This window comes from Pinus tabuliformis, chromosome 2_2 (assembly GCF_031772625.1).
Source record: "Pinus tabuliformis cultivar Carrire ecotype Pingquan chromosome 2_2, CPIR1, whole genome shotgun sequence".
NCBI lineage: Eukaryota > Viridiplantae > Streptophyta > Pinopsida > Pinales > Pinaceae > Pinus > Pinus tabuliformis.
In genome coordinates, this window is record NC_142300.1 from 1,259,606,395 (window position 1) to 1,259,621,039 (window position 14,645).

Here is a 14,645-nt window from a genome sequence, read left to right on the forward strand (position 1 = left end):
CCTTGAGGAAGCATCGCTTTGCCTCACTGTAGCTCACGGTCGTGTCTACCACAAACTCAGTGATAAATACCCCTATTATCTAGTTGAGCCAATGGTCCACAGCTCGTGCGATCTTATCTTCTGATGCTTCTAGTCTGCACACTAATTCCGAAGTCCACACTATCAATTGGTTAAGCCTACACCTCCCTGGTTATTGGCTAACCTCGTGATCCACTCATACAACTCAGACAGAAAGGATGTAAAGAAAATCTCATGGATTTCCATATACACGTATTGATTTAGCCACTTTTCCTTAGATACTTGTCGAGTCCTGTTTTCCTATGTCGCGAACTCGTGAATCTTCTTGTCCAACCACTTCTTCAATTTCCTTCTTTGTTGGGTTCCAGTGGCATGAAATTAGACATCCTTTATGTAGATCCCGGTCCCAGCAATGAAACAATTTGTTGGCTTAGTGGGGCCTGACCCAGGTTCAGAAGTGAGTTAGCCAAGCAAATCCCGGTACTACCGGCCCTTTCGGCAACAGTCCACAGAGCGCAGATTGACGTCTCACCCGCAGTAGTATGGGAGGGTGCTAGAACCAGGTTTCTGCACCCTGGGGATGTATGATATGTGGTGATTGGTAAGCAGTCCAACCTTCGGACTTACTGCGCTATGCGCACCCCATGCCTTGTGATACTGTCTTCGCACAGTTCTAGTGGTAGCGCGTCCCGTGTTATTTACCCAAGTCTTCCTTAATTAGTATTCATTAGATGCTTACTTAGATCAAATTCACATAGAAGAATTATACGAGTATTCCTCAAGTGCACGTAGAAAATAAACCAAATAAAAGTAATGCATAACATCAAAATACAGATTCAAGAATAGATGCACAAAGAAAATTTCTCTTTATTAACTGTCAATTCCAAGTACAAACCTAACTCCACCTTGTGCACTCAGTTGTAGGGGTCCGCACACTCAGCTGCAGACTCTACTAGGCCTCTGCGCACTGAGCTGCAAAGCCACTACCTACTACTATGACCCAGTACGCTTCAGATTCCACTCTATGCTCTAACAATGCCTTCACATCTCTATCTATTATCTATCCTCTCTAAGCTGTCTTTACATTTAGAGCCTCACTCGATTTATACAATCCCATGGTCCGCAGACCATGGGTAGGCCGACACAACTTTACATTAACTTACAATAAAATGCTTAGGATGGACAACCCTATGACTCGACTGTACACTTCGCACTCTGTGCCCAGACTTTGCGGAGTCTTACATTACAATTGACCAAAACTTGGGCTTTGAGCCCCAAAACATATTGCGGGGTATCCCATTCCCAACAAGCATCCCCCATACTGCTTCAGGTGAGACTTCAGTCTGCGCTCTGCAAGCTGATGCGGAAAGGGCCAGCAGAGTATGGATTTGTTTGGCTAACTAACTTTGAACCTGGGCTAGGCCCCCATAAGCTAACACTCCTGTTGGTCTCTAGTGGTATCTCCATGGGTTTACAACTATCCGTGTGAAACCTCTATAGTATCTCATTTTCATACTTTCCTTGAGAGAAAAACAACTCCCCATCACCTTTCCATACTTCCAACCTAAGGAAGTAGTGCATGAGACCCATGTCCTTCATTTCAAACTCCGTTGCAAGGTCCTCATTGCAAGATCTGATCAGCTGCACATCACCAGTTAAAATAAAATCATCAACATATAAGAAAATAATGAAAAATTTAGCTTCTACCGAGATATGGTAAAGCTTTTCATCTACCTCACTTTTGGTGAAGCCCAAACTGGTGAGATAGTTATTGATCCTAGTGTAACAAGAATGGGGTGCTTTATTAAGACAATACAATTCTTGCTTGAGTCTACACACATGATAATCCTAATCAAAGTTCTTAAATCCTTATTCTTGCTTGACGTACACCTCCCCCTTGATAACTTCATTGAGTAATGTTTTTTTAACATCCATCTGGTGAATCGTCCACCCCATCTGTGCAACTAGAACAAGAATTGATTTAATGGATGAATACCTTGCTATAGGAGCAAAAGTCTCCTCATAGTCAATCCCTTCAACTTGAGAGTACCCCTTAGCCATGAATCTGGCCTTGTACTTTTCTATGCTTCCGCCTGCTTCTTGCCTCACCTTGAAGATCCATCTCGAACCCACAATTTATTAATCTCCTAGTCTTGGGACCACTTCACAAACATTGTTCTTTATAATGGATTCTTATTCCCCCACCATTTCATAAACCCATAAATATTTCTCTACTTCTTCCTCGAAATAGGATGGCTTAGTCTCTACAAGCTTAGTCATTAGAGCCGTGTATCCAGTGTATCGATATGGTGACCTTCTCTACCTCCACTGATTTGAAGGAACACCCACATTTTCCCTTGCATCTTGGACAAGTCTCTCAGCTTCCCTAGTCCTTTTTATGCCTTCTCTGGATGGTTATGCTTGAGTGTCTATCTCCACACTTTTCTCCTTAATTTGTGGCTACTCCACAACTTCTTGAAATTCCTCCTTTGGAGATAAAACCTCTTCTTATGGGTGGATCTAGAGCTCCCTCTCAAGAGAGCACCACATGAATTTTTCCTCATAAAATACTACATCCCTTCTCACCATTTTCATTTTAAGGGATGGAAAATACACACGATAGTTGAGGGGAGTTTTTTTTTAACCCACAAATACCCCCAATTCTACATTCGGCTCTAGCTTATTCTTTGATTCTTTGGAGACTTGGAAGTAAATAGAGGCTCCAAAAACCCTGAAGTGCGACACATCCAGCTTCCTCCACAAGAAAGCCTCCTCCAGTGTAAGCATGCCCTGAATCCGATGAAGACTCTGATTCTGCAAATAGCCTATTGTGTTGCATGCCTCAACCAAAAAATGCAAAGGTAGGCCTTGGTCATGAAACATTGCCCCCACTGCTCCCACAATGCTACAGTTCTTTCTCTTAGCCACCCCATTCTGTTGTGGTTTGTGGGGTGCTGTCAACTCTTGTCAAATGCCTTCTTTTGCACAGATATTTTTAGATTCATTCAACAAGTACTCACCTCCATTATCGCTCTTAATATCCTTCACCTTCTGTTAGCCTCATACATATATTAAAAATCATGAAGTCCGAATTAAATATTGATAAAGTATTTATTAAAAGGAGTGTGAATGAATAATTCATAAGAAAGATTAAATCCTAAAACCCTAGACCTAAATTGTTGATGCAATCCCTAGAATTAAGGTTTGATATATAATGCCCTAGCCTTGTTAAAGATTCCCATGATGCCTTGTTGAATAAGCCCTAATCATAATCAATGAAGAGCACATGTGAAGGAACCCTTGTCTTACAGGTCCTAAATTTGGAGCCCTAAATCTATAAAGAAGGAGCCATATAATTATCCAAAACATAATGATGAAACCATAAAGGCTATCATGGGACACATTCTTATGGAAGAACATATGATGAAACCCTAAAGGTTGCCATGGATGAAACAATAATGGCAGTTCACAGATATTATTTTATTGATGGTGAAATGACCTTAATTAAGGATGGAGTTAGCATAATCTCATAGAAGACATTGAACTCTTTCCAATTATCACTTACACACCTTCTAACTCCTCATATGCTGAGAGAAAATGATTTTACAAGTTGGAATATAATAATTTTTTATGCTTGCCGACATGAGCCTACATATTCAAGTCGACCCCTCCTCCAAAAGATGTGTCTCTTAGAAAAAAGTTAAAAACGTGTATAAATGAAAGATTGAACTCATGTTTCTAGCATCCAACTCAATGAAGATAACCATAAGAGTAGAAAAGAAGAAATTTATTTCACAACTCATGAACTAGAAGGACTAAATAAATCGAAATCTTCTAGAGTTGTCTTATTGTGATTGGGTATATCTTTAGACTTATAGCATAGACCTATGGAAGCTCGGATATACCTATGGATGGTCAGTTTTACAAACCTATGGAGGCTCGGATTCATAAGCCTATGATAGCTTTAGATATGAGGGATCTGACTTAGCATTTATACTTCAAACCTGTAATAGCTTCGGACCTGACGCTTAGACTTGACGTGAAGGCTCAGACTTGAAATTTTGGAGCTCAAACCTATGTTCACAAGCCTTGAAATATTTGAACTATGGAGCTACAAGTCTCGACCCCTCTTGGGACCAAACTTTGGAGATATCAATTGGTTCTTTGTAGTTGGCTTCTTCATGAGAACTTATTGAAGACACATCTAGAGTAGATTTGTTAAAACATTATTGAATAGATACTTGTGAACAAACCTTACTATAGTTGGTGTAATAGAATTGGGGCATTTTTTGAGCAGGCATTGAAGAGGATTAAAGGCAACAAATCTTGAAGAGTCCCTTGAAGCACCTTTAAAGAAATTATGTTGAAGTTTGAAGATATCTTATTGGAGGACCCTTGAAGAATTAAAGGCATGTTTGAGTCTTTTGGAAGTATCTCCTTAAAGAAAGACTTAATTATTAAAGTCTTCCTCTTAAATAACCATTCAAGATACTTACTGGAGCAAACCTAGAGGAACTCTTGAAAAATTTGTACAGTATATTTTGAAGCCAAATTTGGACCAACCCCATCTTATACTCTTTGGAACAGGATTGAATATCTTGAAGACAACGTTGAAGCAGACCTATTGAAGACTGATATTTTGGAGCACACTAGCTGAAGCACATTGAGGAAAATTTTTGGAGACATCTTTTGGAGTAGGCAATTTTGAAGTGCTTTTGAAGAACCTTGTGTAGATTTGTTAAAGGACATCCTCTGGACCAAACTTTGAAGACAACTTTCAAGCATAGTTGGAGAAGATCCTTTGAAATAGTTGTTGAATATTTGAAATCTTGTCAAATAAGTTCTTACAACATTGTTGAAGAAATTTCTTAGAAGTTTACTTGGAGACAAAAGTGGAAACCTTTGATGAATGAATGAAGCGTTCATGATGTAACCTTGGAGAAAAATGATTAGGGTAATCATGAAGAGTATTAGTGACATTTACCAAAGTTTTCATTGATGAATAAAAGGTTATTGAAAGCTAAGTGAGGGAATTTTTGAAGAAGTTGAAGATATTGTCAGGTATTTTTGTAGAAGACATTGGAAGCCTTAAATAACCATTGATCTTATCTTGAAGAATTGAATAATAGGGTTGGAACCCTAGAGGATAGGAGTCCTCAAGAAGATTATGTTGGAGCCTCTACCAGTGAGATGGTTGGAGCCCTAGAGGTTTCCGCCTCATAGAGACAAGGTTGGAGCCTTGTGGAAGATAGGGCTGGATCCCTAGAGATTGGAGCCTTGTAAAGTATAATTTGGTGCTTGGAAAAGTACATGTTGGAGCCTGGTGGATTGGAGATTGGTGTATTCATCTAGGGTTGGAGCCCTAAACATTATTGCATTTGATTTATTATAAAAAGAGGATTGGAGTCCTCGATATTTCTCATTAAGAATATTATTATTCTGTATTGTTCATTTTATGTTTTGTTTATAAGTGATCTAAAATTCGTAAAATAATAATTGTAAAAGAAATATTGATTCACCGCCCCTCAGTATTTCCAAAAATTGGTATGAGAGTCAGTACCTTCAGTCTCAACCTTACAACTAGAAGGTAGATCCTTTGAACACGAATGGTAAATTTAAGGAAGAAGGCTTGCAAACCATTCGAAGATGTCACATCATTAATGGATAATCAAATTGAGAAAGCTCCATTGTTCAAAGAAAAATTTGAAATAGGGAAGGCAAGAATGAAGAATTTATTAATGGCTCAAGGTTTTGAAGTCTAGGAATCAGTGATTTATGGTTGTACAATAGAATATGAAGACTCCAAGTTACCTATTACAATAGCAATAAAAGAAATCTTGAGTGGGCTAGCAGATCCTATAAAGGCCAAAGTGGAAAAATGTTCATCAACAAAATATTTGTGGGAAAAACTTCAAGATCTTCACTCAAAAGGTGAATTTACCATGACCTCTAATCAAGAAGATGATGGAAAGAAAGAAGGAAATCCAAAAGCCATTAAGGAAGCTGAAAACAAGAGTAACGACATCAAGGCCAAGAAAGACCTAGAAGATGAAGAAATGAAGAAGACCTCAAATAAAATCTAAAGGAAAAACTTGAAATTGTGCTAGAAGAAATAAGCAGATTGAATAAGGAAAATGAGGAACTCAAGAAGAAAGCACAATATGGTGACCATGACCTTGGAAAGACAAGGAAGGAAGTTGACATTTTCAAGTTTCAAGTACAAGAAAGAGATGAGAAGCTCACCAAGCTAAAGGAGGAATTGCATCAAAACAAGAAAATAAATCATGAAGAAGTCACATCCACGACAAATCAATTAGATAAATCAAAGAAAAGGGAAGACACTTTGTCAAGCCATATTGAGAAAAGTCATGAGAACTTGAGCAAACTTGAAGCAAAAATTGGTCAATATGAGGAAGATGTCTTCTCCCTTTAATCTCAGTTGGAATAAGAAAAGAAACAACCACAAGGAGCTAAAAATGTAATGGAAGCTTTGGCCCTCCTAGAATGACATGTAGGTGAAGCAAAAAAGGACAGGAATATCATAGCATGTCAACTAGAAGAAAAATATGAATAAATTGTAAGATTGAAATCATATGTCTGCTCTTTCAAGGACCAAACATGCGAAGCAAAAAGGAAGAAGGAAGAAATGGAGAACCATCTAGAAAAAAAGGATGAAGAATGAAAGATGATGAAAGAAGAAATTGATCTCCAAAGGAAAGAAGTTGATCATTTGAAAAATATTCCAAAGAGATCTCAAACCCTAGATGACATCCAAAGTCATCAAAGATCTCCCCTTAATAAATCAGCTCTTGGTTAAGTAGGTGAACCCTCAAATAGAAATGATGCAAAGCCTAATACATGAAACAACAAGGATTTGGAGAAGCTTGGAAGAAACATTGATGCCACCATCTCCAACAAAATAAAGGAGAAGAGTTAATATGAAATTGGAAGAAACCCTACTCCAATAAGATATACAGATGGCATCAATAATGCAAGAGACAATAAATTTGATCAAAGGATTTTAAGGAAAAATGACCTTAGAAGTACATCAAGGAAATCTCCATCCTCTAGGTACCAAGTTATATTTTTTGGTTGTTGCTATTATTGTACAAATTTTGGGCACATGGAAAAGGATTGTAGGGAATACCACAAGGACAAATATAATGGTCCCCATAAGTCTCCAAGAAGTAGCTTTGCAAGAAGAATTAATGCTTCCTCATTGATGAACAAGATAGAATGCTTCAAATGCCATAACATTGGACATATGCCTCGTGATTGTAACTTGAGTTGGGTTCCTAAACAAGCTAAAAACATTACTACCAAACAAGAAAAGAAAGTTACACAAGCTTGGAGAAGAAAACAAATTGGATCAGAAATCCTCTTGAAAACTCAAGGCAACTCATGCTCTTAATATGATGAGTACATTTTTGTCATATATATTCCAAGTTTTTAATGATAAGATTTTTCCAAAAGGAAGCCATGCATATTGTTAAGGGGAGCTTGTGATTGTTTGACCATTCTTCCAAAATGCATCCTTGATAAGCCTTGGGAAACTCTTAACAAGTCATACATGGACAATCATACACATAGATATATATATCCTCATGGATTATCTCTCATAAATTGTGCAAGAAATCTTGTTTGACAAAGTTGCATAATGACATCATAGCATGAAAGGACTTAGGGGGACTAACTCCATTTAAGAACATGATTATTTGTCCCCTCTACACATTCGATGGATCATTGTTGAAGATGCCTTTCACTTGATCACAAGGTAACAATAATTATTGTAATGGATTCCATAAGCTAAAAGGAGATCAAGAGGAGTTTTTGCAAGAAAGGGAATTTCGTTGATGAGAACTATAGACATTTCTCTTATGCTACATTTCCAAAATAAGGAAACCATGATGACAGGGGGAGAAACATGAAAAAAAGAAGAATGGTAGGGGGATAACTTGATGGAAAATACATTATCAGGACACCCCTTTTTCCATTGATGTCAAAGGGGGAGAGAGTGTTGAAAGGAAAAGAGTATTTCCATCAATGACAAAGGGGGTGATTTTTTAATAAAGTTGTCATTCATGGCATCATAGTTGAATTTTTGAAGAAAAACCTAAACCTAGATATTGTGCAAACCCTAACTCTAAGGTATATGATAAATCCCTAAATCCCTAGCCCTAAATTGTTGATGCAAGCCCTAAAATTAATGTTTGATATATGATTACCTATCCCTATTAAAGATGCCCATGATGCCTTGTTGAAGATTCCCTAATCCTAATCAATGAAGAACACATGTGAAGGAGTCATTATCTTGCAAGTCCTAAACTTAGAGCCTGTTGATAGGAAAAAATGGCCTAATCAACATTTTAAGGATACCACCCGGTCAAGATCTCTAACTTAGATCAATATCCGTTGAATGGTGGTTCCAAATGGTTCTATTAGGTCAAGTTAGCCTTTCTCTATATCTCTACTATCTTATAATATCTCTATTCTCTCACCAACGGAGAAATAGCAATCAAGATGACTCTCATACTACTAGCTTGGTAAGAAAGTAATCCCTTAAGCTGATTTGGGGCTTAGCCAAACCACTTCTAATGCTTTTCCTCTTTAAGAAGAGGACTTCTAGAAATGAGGTCTTTAAACTAAATGCAGATCTAACTCTATATTCCGTAAGTGTATCTCAATTGTATGAATGATTAGTCCTCCATACAACCAAGAGAAAGACTAATAATAATTGGGATTTTAGCATGAAAAGCTTATGATGAATATCTAGTTAAAGAAATAGTTCATTTAACTGACATTTTAATTACTTATCATGCTATGTTTAAGAGATCAATTAATCATAACTGTTGAATCACTAACATTAGGAAGTAGTTCACATAATGTTAATGAAAACAACAAATAATGAACAAATAGCATTAGGAATTAGTTCACATAATGTTACTGGTTATTAAATCAAGAAAGGATAGCATATTTCTGAGTAAATAGTTACTTAGAAATCTGATATTAGTATGTAATGACAAGAGATAAATGATAACAAATTTATGTACTGAAGATCAGATAGCTAATCTACAATATAAGAATCAATATTGACAGTAGTGCACAATATAAATTCCATAGACATAATTCTGCTACCAAAAAGGAATGAAATTTGTTATTAAAAATAATAGTATCTTTATACAAACTAATCAAACCTCCTCTCCTGCTCAATACAAGATTTGATCCTCAACAAGCCTCCTCCAAGTCGCAAACTCTACTGATAGAAACAACAGTTACAATAGTGCAAACCCTGCTCCTCTTTACACAACTCGGGATTGAAAGAGACCAAACCACAATCACATAAATCATAGATCTATGAAAGAATTTCCTATTCTAATAATGCCTCTCGATTCTATTCTCTACTCTATCTCATGCCTCTCCCCCCTTTTGTCTTTGTCGAGGATATTGTATTTATATAGAGATTAAGGTGAAATTGTGAAAATAACAACATCTCCATGTATATCTCAACAACCAAGATAATTAAATAAATTAAATCAGGTGGTTTTTTCTTTTCTTGAATTGTAGGCCAAATGTAGATCACCTCTGTTTGATCAAGTGCCCAGTTTAGCTTGTTTTTTAGTTCACTTTATTTTCTGTTAATAACCACTGAGAAGATTGTCCGACAAGATCATGCTCTTCATGGTATTAGTCCTCGTTTAAGATTTTGTTTAACTTCCTTTGCTATTTTGGTTTGGATATTGACACATGGTTGAGTAGTTGTTGATTGAATGATCTATTTGATTCGGAACAAGCGTTTCCTTGTAACAGAGAAATCAAAATTAGCCATTTAAAATGATGGAAAACTCAATACACATATGACTTTTAATTATGCCCCAAGACCTTTTAATTTTAATTTAGTGACTATAAAAGTGGCCGGAAGCTGATACATGTGGTAAGAGCTGAGTGCTATTATAGGTAAGCCCATCATAACGTTTTACAATGTCCACAAAGAAAAACCATCAATTCGTTGATATTGGGAGGCTTCCATAAGGAGCGGACATGATATCTTATTGAAATCCTTTTAGATAGTGTATCGGGTCTGGATATTGGAGGTGAGTGGATTAGTGGAAGTCCGAAGTCAGAGGGGTATGATTACTGGAGATCGAAGATCGGAGGGAGATGGTTATCGAAGGTTGGAAGGATTGGTTATCAGAAAATCGGTAGATTTCCATATCAAAATATTAGTGGGATATGAATATCACTTATGAGAGATCATAGTTTTTAAGAGTTTGCTAAGTTGAAAATATCTAATCGCCAATACTCGGGAGTGAAAGTAATGATGTGGCAGGTGGGTCCTCCCATCGGCTATATTATAATATGGTCGGGATTTAGGTTATACAAAGTTCAAACAACTTAATAATTTCAATTTTAATATGGTTTATACTTTGGTCATTTGTTTTATTAAACCGCTCTATAAAATGGCTCAAACTTTGATTTCGAGGATTCTCAAAGGGATTCTTCCAATATCAAAATCTTGATCACCCATAGCTCCGATATATGGTATTAATATCTATTCCACTTGTTTTATGATTTAGGCTTAAAGCCTAGGTATGATTCTGGTTCTCAAGGGCTAAGGGATAAAAATAAAAATACTATTTACAAATATAAATAAATATTTTACAAATAAAAGTAAAAATAAAGAAATAAATCCTACAAAATAAAAAGGTAAAATACATTATATACATATCATTAGGCCAAGGTAGTGAAAAATATTCAATCAACAATTAGACACCATTGAAAAATCAAATGTCCAAATGAGATCAAACAAATTTTGTAAGAAAGATAAAAATAAATAAAACTCATTGGAGCAATCTAAACTCTCAAAATCAAACAATAATATGACCAACCATTCATTTAAAGGGTCCCCATAATGAGAATTAAGTGAAAATGGGGGGTTTGTGTGTTTACCAAAATAGAGCCCTAAGTCTACAAAGAAGAATCCCTAGCATTATCCAAAAGATAATGATGAAACCCTAAAGGCTATGATGGAAGACATTCTTATGGAAGAACATATGATGAAACCCTAAAGGTTTCCATGGATGAAATAATAATTGTGAAACAACCTTAATTAGGGATGGAGTTAGCATAAGCTCGTAGAAGACATTGATCTATTTCCAATTAGCACTTACACATATTCTAACTCCTCATAGGCTTAGAGAAAATGATTTGACGAGTTGGAATATAATAATTTTTTATGCTAGCCGACATGAGCCTACATTTGCAAGTCGACCCCTCCTCCAAAAGCTGTGTCTCTTAGTGAAAAGGTGAAGACATGTATAAATGAAATATTAAACTCGTCTTTCTAGCATCCAATTTAAAGAAGGTAACCACATGAGAAAAAACGAAGAAATTTATTTCACAACTCATGAACTAGAAGGACACAATAAATAAAAAATTGATGGAGCTATCTGATTGTCATTGGGTATATCTCTAGACTTATAACAGATACCATTGGAAACTCGTATAAAACCGTGGAGGCCCAGATAGATCTGTGAAGGGCCTGTTATGCAAACCTCTGGAGGCTCAGATAGACCTGTGAAGGGTCTATTTTAAAAACCTGTGGAGGCTCAGATTCATAAACCTGTGATAGCTTTAGATCTGAGGGCTCAAACTTAGAATTATACCTCAGACCTATAATAACTTCAATTCTAAGGCTTAGACTTGACCTTTTGGAGCTCAGACCTATGTTCACAAGTTTGGAAATCTCAGACCTGTGGAGCTACAGGTCTCAGCCCCTCTTGCGAGCAAAATTTGGAGATATGAATTGGTTCTTTGTAGCTGGCTTATTCATGAGAACTTATTGAAGACACGTCTAGAGTAGCTTTGTTAAAAGATTCTTGAACAGATACTTATGAACAAACCCTACTATAGTTGGTGTACTAGACTTGGGGCATTGTTTGAGTAGACTTTGAAGAGGATTAAAGGCATAAAATATTGAAGAGTCCCTTGAAACACCTTTAAAGTAGCTGTGTTGAAGTCTGAAGATATCTTATTGGAGGACCCTTGAAGAATTAAAGGCTTGTTTGAGTCTTGTGGAAGTATCTATTTGAATAAATACTTGAGTATTAAGGTCTTCCTCTTAAAGAACCATTGAAGGTACTTATAGGAGTAGACTTAGAGGAATTGTTAAACAAATTGTATAGTAGATTTTGAAGCCATATTTGGACTAAACCCATCTTATAATCTTTGGAACAAGATCAAATATCTTGAATATAATGTTGAAGCATACCTATTGAAGATTGATATTTTGGAGCACACTTGTTGAAGCACATTGAGGATAGTTTTTGGAGCACGAAATTTTGAAGTGCTTTTGAAGAACCTTGTGTAGATTTGTTAAAGGACGTCCTTTGGGCCATCCTTATGAAGACAAATTTGAAGCATAGTTGGATAATTTCCTTTTCAACAACAATTGAATATTTGAAATCTTGTTGAAGCAATTCTTACAACATTCTTGAAGACATTTTTTAGAATTTGACATGGAGACATAAGTGGAAATATTCAATGGATAAATGAAGTGTTCATTATGTAACCTTGGATAAAACTAATTATGGTAATCATGAAGAGTATTGCCGACACTTACTAAAGTTCTCATTGATGAATAAAGGGTTATTGAAAGCTAAGTGAGGGCATTATTGAAGAACTTGAAGATATTGTCAGGGCTTGTTGTAGAAGACATTCAAATCCTTGAAGAACCATTGACCTTATCTTGAATAATTGAAGCATCAGGTTGGAGCCCTAGAGGATGGAATTCCTCAATAATATCAGGTCGGAGCCTCTAGTAGTGAGAGGGTTGGAGCCCTAGAGGTTAGTGCCTCAAAGAGACAAGGTTGGAGCCTTGTGGAAGATAGGGTTGGAGCCCTAGAGGTTGGAGCCTCATAAAGTCCAAGTCGGTGCTTGGAAAAGTATAGGTTGGAGCCTGGTGGATTGGATATTGGTGTGTTCATCTAGCGTTGGAGCCTTAAACATTATTGCATTTGATTTATTGTAAAAAGAGGATTGGACTCCTTGATATTTCTCATTAATAATATTATTATTTTGTATTGATCATTTTTTGTTTTGTTTATAAGTGATCTAAAATTGGTAAAATAACAATTGTAAAAGAAATATTGATTCACCCCCCTCAGTATTTCCTACAAACTCATTTTCTATATTACGAGGCCTTATGTAATGTGAGAGTGTGTGCATAATGTATCATTTTTGTAAATTAATGAATTAAGGCTTGAAAGTCTTTTCTCCCAAATTTTTGTCTCATGTTTCTGATATTTTGTTTTTGTTAATTACTTCAATTGGTATCAAAGAGATTTGGCCATTTATGGTTGAATTGTTGAGTTATTAGCATGGATAAAGTTGTGTGGTGGGAATTTGTATGTGGATGATGAAGCTCATGGATGCATTCATATTGCGTTCATGTGAATTTGTGTTGCAGAGAACATGCATGCTCTTGGACTTGTGTGAAGTGTGGAACTGTTAATGTTGCATGAGATGGGGGGGTTTGTTAAATGCATTGAAATGAATATGTTGTGTTATATTCTAGTTTGAAATGGTAGTTTAGTTGCTGAAAAAAGTTTGTAGTGTGAACCTTGTCAAGGGGAATTTGTGGGAATTCGCATAGCCTGGATTATGCTCTTCTCTGCTGTCATCATGTGTAAAGAGCTCAATTTTTTCATGGAGTTGTGCATGTATGGAGCAATTGGGTAGATAAATATAGCATCGATTTTTTTTTTGAATCTTGCTATATTTCTCTTTTAAGCCCGATATTTTGCATCATCTAGGAGGTTAGCAAGGTAAAGTTTCCTTTTGATGTTTTGATATCTTGGAGATTCTGTGATAAGGAAATCTAATATTCTTTTACACATGCTAGACTATGCAGATGGATGCCATTGATGAGAAAACCATTGCAATGAGTAGAAATGTTGGTTTCTATGGGTTTTGTGATTCTTTATTCTAAGATAGTTATAGTAACGTGGACTATGTTTGAATGATTAATGTGTGAAGCTGAGTGGAGATTGATATGTGTGTATTGGACCTGTGTGTGAACCAGCGTGAATAATCATGACATTGAAGTGTTGTGGACCTAATCGTTGAAGAGATTTGGATCATTTATCCAGGTGTGGCCACTAAATCCATGTGAAGTTGTTGCATCGAAATGTGCTATAGTGCAAAAGATGCATGGTGTCGCTATTAGATCAATTATAGAACACATATTTCATTAAATTTGGAAAAATTTTATTACAAGGACATCACTAGAATTTAGTTTTTTGGTTATTTCAAAATTCCAGATCCACTATTTAATTCCAAATTTAATGAAATATGTGCTATAGGTTTCACGAAGTGTGTTAATGATGTTGGGTGTGGATCCTGATTATCTTCTTTATTCAGAGGTATCACCCCATTGGACCCCAGTTTGTAATGGGGTGGAAATATCACCCATTTTATTGTTGGTAGGGGGGTCTACGGGGGGTGACAATGATTTTTATGAGCCCCCCATGGCGGGGGTTCAGGGACAATGCCCCAAAGCTAAAAATAGATGTAAAATTGCCTTGTAAAATATTGTAATATCGTATTCAATCTGAGTCATTCATTAGGTG